Here is a 9,718-nt window from a genome sequence, read left to right on the forward strand (position 1 = left end):
CACAAATAGAGAGCAGAAAAACAATAGAAAAGATCAATGAAACTAAAAGCTGTGTTTTTTTTTAAAGTTAAACAAAATAAACTTTCTTTTTTTTTTTGCGGTACGCAGGCCTCTCTCTCACTGTTGTGGCCTCTCCTGTTGTGGAGCACAGGCTCCGGACATGCAGGCTCAGCGGCCATGGCTCACGGGCCTATCCTCTCCACGGCATGTGGGATCTTCCCGGACCAGGGCACGAACCTGTGTCCCCTGCATCGGCAGGCAGACTCTCAACCATTGCGCCACCAGGGAAGCCCATAGATAAACTTTTGGCTAGATTAACTAAGAAAAAAGAGAGAAGACTCAAATAAATAAAATCAGAAATGAAAGTGGAGAAATTACAACTGGCATCACCAAAATACAAAGCATCATGAGACAACCATGAAAATTATACACCAGCAAATTGAATAACCTAGAAGATGTGGATAGATTTCTAGAAACATACAACCTACCAAAACTGAATCATGAAGAAATGAAGAAATAGAAAAACTGAATGGACCAGAAGCAAGTGAGGAGATTGCATCAGTTTCCTTACCGATTCAATCCCAACACAGAAATGTTCAAGACCAGATGGCTTCACTGGTGAATTCTATCAAACATTTAAAGCCGAATTAAGGCTAATCCTTCTCAAACTCTTCTAAAAAACTGAAGAGGAGGGAGCACTCCCAAACTCATTTTATGAGGCCAGCATTATTACTTAAATACCAAAGCAAGATAAGGACACTACAAGAAAAGAAAACTACAGCCCAATATCCCTGAGGAATATAGATGCAAAATTTTCCAATAATATACTAGCAAATTTAATTCAACAGTACATTAAAAGGATCACACACCATGATCAAGTGGGGTTCAGAACACTTGGATGCAAGCATGGTTCAACACATGCAAATCAATAAATTTGATAACCACATTGATAGAATGAAAAATAAAAATCTCAATAGTTGCAGAAAGAAGCTTTTGATATTTAACATCCCTTCAAGATAAAAGCTCTCAATAAATGGGTTATAGAAGGAACCTACCTCAACATAATGCCATATATGACAAATCCACAGTTGACATCATACTCAATGGTGAAAGTTTGAAAGATTTCCCGCTAAGATCAAGAACAAGGCAAGGGTGCTCGCTCTCACCAGTTTTATTCAATATAGTACTAGAAGCCATAGGCAGAACAAATAAGCAAGAAAAAGAAATAAAAGGCATCCAAATTGGAAAGGAAGAAGTAAAATTTTCTCTGCAGATGATATGATCTTATATATAGAAAATGCTAAAGACTCCACCAAAAAATTGTTAGAGCTAATTAATGAATTCAGTAAAGTTGCAGAATACAAAATCCATATGCAAAAATCAGTTGTATTTCTATGTATTAACAATGAACTATCTGAAAAAGAGACAAAGAAAAACAATTCCATTTACAATTATATCAAAAGTAATAAAATATTTAGGAATAAATTTAAACAAGGATATAAAAGATCTTTACACTGAAAATTACATGACATTGATGAAAGAAACTGAAGAAGACACACAATAAATGGAAAGATATGCTGTGTTCATGGATCAGAAGAATTAAAATACAAGAGGATACCAGGAAAATAATCACAAATAGAAGAAACATAATAATTTGGAAAAGATGATAGTATAGATACAGACCTAATGACGTGATCAAGAACAAACATTATGGAACATTTAAAACAATCTACAAGTTGAATACAGTAGAACAAAATGAAAGAGACATGGGTCTTAATGAATTGAGAGACCCCATACTAACTCTGGGCACACTACCTGAATGTGATACATAAACCTGTCAGATCCACTATTATTTTGCTCCGTTACAGCTCCCTTGACAATACAGAATTGAAGATTATAAACAACTATATGATTAATCAAAAATAAAGCCTCCTTGATATTGAACTAAACAATAAAAGTCAACTGCCATTTTCCTTAACAATATTAGACAGATTGGTAGGCTAATATTGTAACATTATAAAATAAGTATCACATGTCACCCAGTATTAATATTCTTGTTAAAAGTAGGAATAAGAGGGCTTCCCTGGTGGTGCAGTGGTTGAGAGTCCGCCTGCCCATGCAGGGGATACGGGTTCATGCCCTGGTCCGGGAAGATCCCACATGCCGCCGACCAGCTGGGCCCGTGAGCCGTGGCCACTGAGCCTCCGCGTCCGGAACCTGTGCTCCGCAACGGGAGAGGCCACAAGAGTGAGAGGCCCGCGTACTGAAAAAAGAAAAAGTTCCTTGTCAAGTATCAAGCCTAGACCCCAAAATGCTTTTAGGGGCCTAAGCAAGCTGAGAATGTAATATAACAGGGAGAACCAGAGTTACTGCATGCTCCATCTAAGGCATTCAAAATCAAAAAGAAAACACAAACACTTGTCTGTGGGCTGACGAATGGGCCATAAGTTTGTAACTCCCAAATGAAAGCTTGGAACCAGAATCTGAAGCTTTTTCCTAATATAGTTGCTTCCTGACACAACGTCTATATAATAGATTCTTTGTAGATTTTGATTAGTGCAAAGTAGTTTACATATGAGTTGTGACACTCACTTGGAGATCTCTTGTCACATATTTACATGTTCTGGATGGGAGTTAACTATAAATAATTGGAATATTTTAAAACAACTCTTTTTGGCTTTCTATAAGATGGCAAATAATTGTTTTCATTACGTAGAATGAAATACCACTACTGAAGTAGCATTTTACCTGCTTAAGAAACTGGTCAGTTGCTTTGTTGTGCTTGGTTAAGACACTTAGCAGAGAAGGATTAGCATATTCAAACTGAGGATTGTAGGTGAAGTCAGACTTAAGAGTCACTGTTTCTTTCTCCAAGTTGGTGGGCTTTATAGCAGTCAGTATACAAAATTTCCTTCCAGAAAATTCATCTCCTTTTTCAAAACTTCTAGACAGCTGAGGCTGCGGCTTTGGCTTTGGAAAAGTAGGGAAATGGCGTCGCTCGACCTTTCTTTCATTTTGGGGTGTAGGTGGCAGTACTACACTGTTTCCTGTGACAGAGATACCATGTGTAAACTTTACAGGACTTGACACTGAACTAGTGACAAACACAGCAGGCTGCCTTTCTAGGCAGTACCAAGTACCACTGCTCATCACAGGCACTGGGGCTTTTATCTTGCGAAGATCTTTACTACGTGAAGAGCTACGAGATTGCTGGGTTTTCTACATCTTTTGGAGTAGGTGGAGGAAGACTGTTTTTGTGAATGATGCTCTTTCTCCTCTTTGCTCTGTAGTAGGACATTGTAACTACTGGTTCCAGTTGTGAAAATGTCCTTTAGTATTCCAGGAGGTAAATGTGGCATGCTTCTTTTGCTGTCAATGATCAAGGACTCTTCTGCATTTAGAATAGACTTCTTAGCAAGTTCTTTCTCAGGCCAGTGAAGCTTTTCCGTTCCGCGAGTGAACTCCAGCATCGTCCCAATGAGGCCGCAGGCGGCGGGCACTGGGGGCGAGGGCCAGACAGGAACCGCGAGGGCGGCCTCTAGCCTGCAGCCATGACTCAGATGCGGGGTCGCGGAGGAAGGTTGCTCTGGGCGACTGGGTGCAGGATAAGGCGGCTAAGGACACACGAAGACGTGCTGACAGAGAGCTGTGAGCAGCGTTCCCTCCAGCCCGCAGGTGCTGGAAGGTACTCTGTATAATGTTATTTATATGACACTTTGGAAGAGTCAAATAAAATTTATAATGACAACACAGATTAGTGGTTGTTCAATGCCCTGGTAAGGTGACTAGGAAGGGACACCAGGGAACAATGGGGATAATCTAACTTGATTTTTATGGTGGTTACATGACTGTATCAATTAGCCAAAATTCATCAAACTCTGTATGTAAAAGATGTGCATTTTATTGTGTGTAAATTATAAACCAATAAAGTTGATTTTATCATGTAATATACAAGAATTTCTAGCAAATTTCAGTAAAAGAAAAATTGGGAGATGGTGGAGACTTTTTTTCCTACATTATTAAGCTACATTGTAATGCTACTATAATTAAAATTGTTTTCTACTATGCATATATGTAGACAGACAGGAAAGTGGGGAAAAAAGAATAGTTAGAAATTTATCTAAATACATAACAGAATTATAGCAGTAAATATAGGTAGAATTTCAGAGCATTCGGGAGAAAATTGCAAAGTAACATTGCTAGAAAAAACGGTTAAAAACCTGGTGAATGTATAGAATTATCTTAATGTCAAATTTTTGTATCATCAAAAATTCTGGTTGCATCAGAGACTTAAACATAAAAATGAACTCACCAAATTATTAGAAAAAATACCAGCGTGTGGATGGTTGTGTTTAGCAAGAGACAAAACCACAAACCCCACACATAAAAATTGGTACCGATGGCTACTCTAAAGTAAAGTTATCTGAATAGCAGTACTATTACTGGAAAGAAAATCAATTTCAAAAACACAAACTGGAAAAAATTGCAATGTGTACAACATATAGCATTAAATAAATAAATTCTGATTAAATAAAGCAGTAGTACCAAATGAAAAAACAAAGACCACAACTCAACAGAAAGATGGGCAAGATGTATTTTATAATAAATGAAATACAAATGGCTGTTACATGTAAGAAGGTATTTCCATATATAGTTTATTTGCAATGGGAATAAATCATGAAAAAGAATAAAAATTAAATGACTTCTATATTTATTTTTCTTTTGGTCACTATACCTCCCAATTATCTGTGAGTATGCCTCACCTTCTATGCAGTAAATAACTTTTAAACTTTTTGTTGAATGATTGAATGAATGAATGTAGGGAAGTTGGGAGTGAAATTGATCACAATAATATACTTTGTATCAGTTAATTTTAATGTGGAAAGTAATTATCAAAATAAATATTAAGAAATATTTTAGAAAAGTTTTGGTATTTTGAATGATGCATTTATGGAGAGAAAGGGCAGATAAAATAGAAATAAAGAAATCCTTACAGAGGTATTACCAATTGCCAAGTCTCTTAGTGTGTACAGCAGTATTGTTACAATTCTGTTTCACAAACAGATATGATCAGAGGGCTGTACTGACACTGGACAGGGCAATGAAGGTGCCTGAAGCTACTACAACCTCCCTCCAGTAGATTGATGAGTATGTTGAACCTATGGAACTCATACAGTAGATTCCATGGTGAATGTAAGGGCTGATTTAGTGATTTAAAACTAATTCCTACACTTGAGCTTGAAACTAAGTTTAATTGTCATCTACCAGCTTTGGAAATGTGCAAGGCCCATGAGATTTCAACAAATTACAACTATAAAAAGTGACCACATAGAAATTGACTTGATAAGGACTTATGATGAGTTTCTGAGTTAGCTCAATAGCGATCCTTGTCATGATTCAGTAGTGAGATGTATATATGCTCAGACATAGATGCCAACCAAAATTATATTTGAGATGTGAAACAAAAGAAAACATTAATTGGCTAAGAAGATCCATTTTATTATACTGACAATGATATGTCATTCTATCTTTTTTCTTTTTCACTCCACCAAAATGTATAATGAATACATTTACATGTGATAAAGGAAAGAATAATGTGAATTGCAATCATGTAGCCAATTGAATTGTGCTTATTTCAAAAATGAAAAATAACATCCTTAATCCCACATTGAGTCCACTTAATGAGAAAGCTGGCAAGTAGACATTTTTGTTTAAAGTCCCAAAGATTTCACCAGTGTGACATTTTGGAATATCTGCTGACTACTTAACTTGCCAAATAATTGAGAATGAGAAAACTGTCAAAATGGGGGTTTCTAGAGATTTAAAATGAAAAGAAGGTATAGATTTTTAAAATATACTATTTCATGTTATCTGTTTTTATCAGCGAATCAAAGACATATGATTATCCTTTCATTTGCATAGTCTCAACATCTGTTTAATAATTCAAAGTCAATTTGATAGGTTGATAATAGTCTGTGGCATGTTTGAGCCTGGTATGGGTGTCACATCATAATGGGACACTAGTGAAGTGGTCTTTTCTCTGATCCTGACATTAGAATTCTTACTTGACATGTACATGTCACTTGGGGGGGACGAGTGACACTCTCATCCATTTGTCACGGTGATACAGTGCCCAATCCTTGGTCAGTTGAAGTATTTCTCTATAGTTTAAATAATGACTTCTTGCTTTTTGATTTTTAAAGTGATTTTAATGCTCACAAATTTGACAACTAGCCACTTCAAAAATTCAAATACTCTGGAAATAAGTACAGGGAATATTGTATCAACTAGTGCATGTCTTTTATTTTTTAAATATCACAAAATGGCCAGTGGATGTAAGTTAAACAGTGAATATTCCACAGTCATTTTTTTGTTATTGTTGAGATTACTTACAAAAGCAGCAATAATGGCGATGTGAGGATGGATCCTGTTACCTATGGGCTTTCCCCTAGGGAAATGGAATAGAACAACAAATTCAGGAGATGTTATTGGCAGTTTTATGACATATTTCCATAAATAATAAAAAGCATCTAAGACATGCAGGCAGAACTGTTCTGTGACATTCAAGGAAACCTCTTGTTCTAAAATTATGAAAAAAGTCACTTCACACATTTGTGTTCATTGTTAGGTGGATAATTTTGGTGGGGAAATGTTCATTGAGGAGAAACAAAAGCAATGTATTTTGTTAAATCCTTGAAAATTTAAAAGTATGCTAAAATTTTAGTTCTTTGAGTGAGTTGGTACGTCTTTTCTGATATTTGTAGCCATGTTCCTAATCAATCAATATAAATTTTTCTATAAGCTGTACATTTTTGAATACTGCATGAATTAATTCAACATATTCAATGTATTTGGGTACCATTGTTTACTACAATGCAATAAGTTATTATTTCATAGTATGGCCTTATTACTTCTTAATGGATGGGTTTAGTATTATTCTACTCAGTGCTGCCCAGCAGTGTCAAAGGAGCTTGTAATCACACCCGCAGAGCCAGAGGCACCAGAAAAGATTAAGAGAAAAGGCAGTCCCTCTGTGTTGAAATGAATGACCTTGTTCTACTATTCATCAGCAAGTGGTGGGGGATCATCATTAATTTTAGTTCATATTTTTTTTGCTTCTACTTTAAATCCCTTCTTGACACCTCTTGAGAGTATATGAATTATTATATCAGCAGGTATGAGGTACTGAAGCATGCAGTCTCATGCAGGGAGAAATCAAGCAGTTGAACCATTAAAATTAATGCAAATAGTCTGTTTCTATTTAAGAAAGAAAAGAGGGGAATCTTGAGGAAGAATTATACATAGTATAACAGAATTGTCTATAAACTACTCTTAAAAGTATGTATTGCTTTAATCCAAAATAATTACATTGTTTTGCAATATCAACTTTCTTTTCATGTGTATTAATTCATTACAAATTAGCTATAAAAAGACCAGTCCTAAACTCTAAATTTACTTTTATTTCCCTTTCCTATCAATACAAGGTGTTTTTACAACCTGTTTTCCAGCAAGCCAAAAGGAATTTTTGAAATCCATTTCTTTATACTTGTAATTCTGTGTTTTAAATAATGTAACCCATACCAACCAGAGAGAAATGAAAGATTCTTTGAAGCATTGCACACCTCCTCTTGAGTGTCTGCAGCAGGAAGATCCAACCCATAGTCAGAAAGGGTTTCTCTACATCTATCTTAAAGCATTACTGCCAAAACTTCAGGTTCTATTCTTGGGAAAGAGGAAAAAAATTCTCTATTTATCACAAAACATATTAAATCATCTTTTATATCACTGCTAAGAATCTTTTCACAGAACATAGTAATCTTTTGTAGAGTTCTCACACAGTCTAACATTCTTTGACTCTTTTTCTCAAATGCTGTGTTTGCCAATTTCCTCCTTACTTATTGCCACGTAACATGACAATGTCCACGATGTGTATTTCCAGTGCAAGCTGTTTATACATACAGTTTGGTTAGGTGGAATTTATTCTTCATGTGGTGTTTAAACCTGGGTTCTAGTTTAGCTATGTTTCCCTCCAGCAATCTGTAGCCTTTCCACCTCTTGATATCTTCATATTAAAAGTGATCAATAGCTTCTGTCTTTTTCTTAAAATATATGAAGTAAGTGTATAAGTTTCTTGGCATATTTTAAGTTTAAGGAATTATTATAGTAAAGATACTGTAAGGTAGACATAAGAATTCTAGAATATTCTCACACACATGATGTTGACTTTCATCAACATCTGATTATAGAAACTAAAAGTCATTAAATCTTTTTTCCAATATCCGTTTTTCATGTTTGTAAATCATTTTGGTTGTGGCTTAGATAAATGAAACAGTATTATGAAGAGTTTCAAAATGCATGGCTTATCTTTGACAGGCATAGGGATTGTCTTTGACACTAAAACAACACAAAGAGAATGGCTTATCATAAGGAGTGCAGAATACACAACCTCTACCTACCATGAGTAATGGCTGATGGTATTGCTTACTGCTTGCTTTCCATTGCAAAATAATTATCTGGAGCAGATAAGATCACAAGATGGTTAATATCATAAGCCTGCCCCTGTTGCTAATATGATCTTATCAGTCACTGACTGATTACTTTCTAGGGAGAAGTATCAGCCTGTTCCCTTTTTTTTTTTTTAAACTGGGCTAAGCTGCAAAGCAAATACTATACAGTACAATAGTAAAATGAGCTTTTACTTTTTTCTTTGATAAATATTTTGCTCACAGAGCTGTGTTTACCTCATGGGACTATTGCCAAAGGCAGAGGTTCAATTCCATGTGCTGAAATATATCATCATGTTTTGGCATAATTGCACTTCTAATGGCCTCTCAGAGAAAGGAATGTATAAGTGCCAATTACAGCATGGTACAAATAAAGCATTATTATGTGCTATGGAACAATCAACATAATGGCAATATAGTCATATCATATTATGTTCAGTTATTTCTATTTCTTCTATTTGAATCTCTCTGTCAACAAATGATTTTTTAAAAAATGCCCCAAATGTGACTTGAATGCTATAAAAGTAATAATTTCTTTGCCAGTGATGTATGTAAAATAATCTATATAAATGTATATATAGAGAGAGCACAAGATCTCATATATAGATGTGTATGTAGATACCCATATGCAGATACAGATATAGATAGGTATTCCATATACAGATATAGATACATATATGATAGTCTACCACCACTTTGATTATTTAATTATTTAAATTATTTTATTTAATTATTTAATTATTCAAATTACTGTTCTGAAAAGCAGAATATAACTAACTAGTTTCAGCCTCGTTGACATATGAGACATATGAGAAAGTGATAACAACCAAACACACTAAAAGGAAAAATCACACAAATAATAACTCAAAAAGAAATGTAAGTATAAAACACAAGCACTAAAATGAAATACAGATTGTTTCTAATGTTTGAAGGAAGCTCTTTTTTATTGTTGAAATAAATATTATGCAATAGGGGAAAAAATATATTACTTATTTTCTTCAAACCAAAATGTCTTAAAGGTGTACAGACTCTTGAAAATGATGTGCTGAATCAAGTGAATGCTTGCTCTAATGTCAGCATTGGAAAGCTGCCGAACGTCTTCTTATCTTGAGCTACATAACAAGTCAAAAATAATTTTTTTTCACTTCAGTTTTTTACCAAGTCATAACCTGTTTGACAATATGGCAACACTACCCAGGAAAGAAACTTATTGG

At 34.9% G+C, this 9,718-nt stretch overlaps 1 pseudogene; it reads right to left on the reverse strand.

Moving 5' to 3' along the window:
• Positions 1 to 2,658: 2,658 nt before the first annotated feature.
• On the reverse strand, positions 2,659 to 3,470 carry LOC132519581 (putative tyrosine carboxypeptidase MATCAP2; annotated as a pseudogene).
• Positions 3,471 to 9,718: the final 6,248 nt, after the last annotated feature.

This window comes from Lagenorhynchus albirostris, chromosome 4 (genome assembly GCF_949774975.1).
Source record: "Lagenorhynchus albirostris chromosome 4, mLagAlb1.1, whole genome shotgun sequence".
Classification (NCBI taxonomy): domain Eukaryota; kingdom Metazoa; phylum Chordata; class Mammalia; order Artiodactyla; family Delphinidae; genus Lagenorhynchus; species Lagenorhynchus albirostris.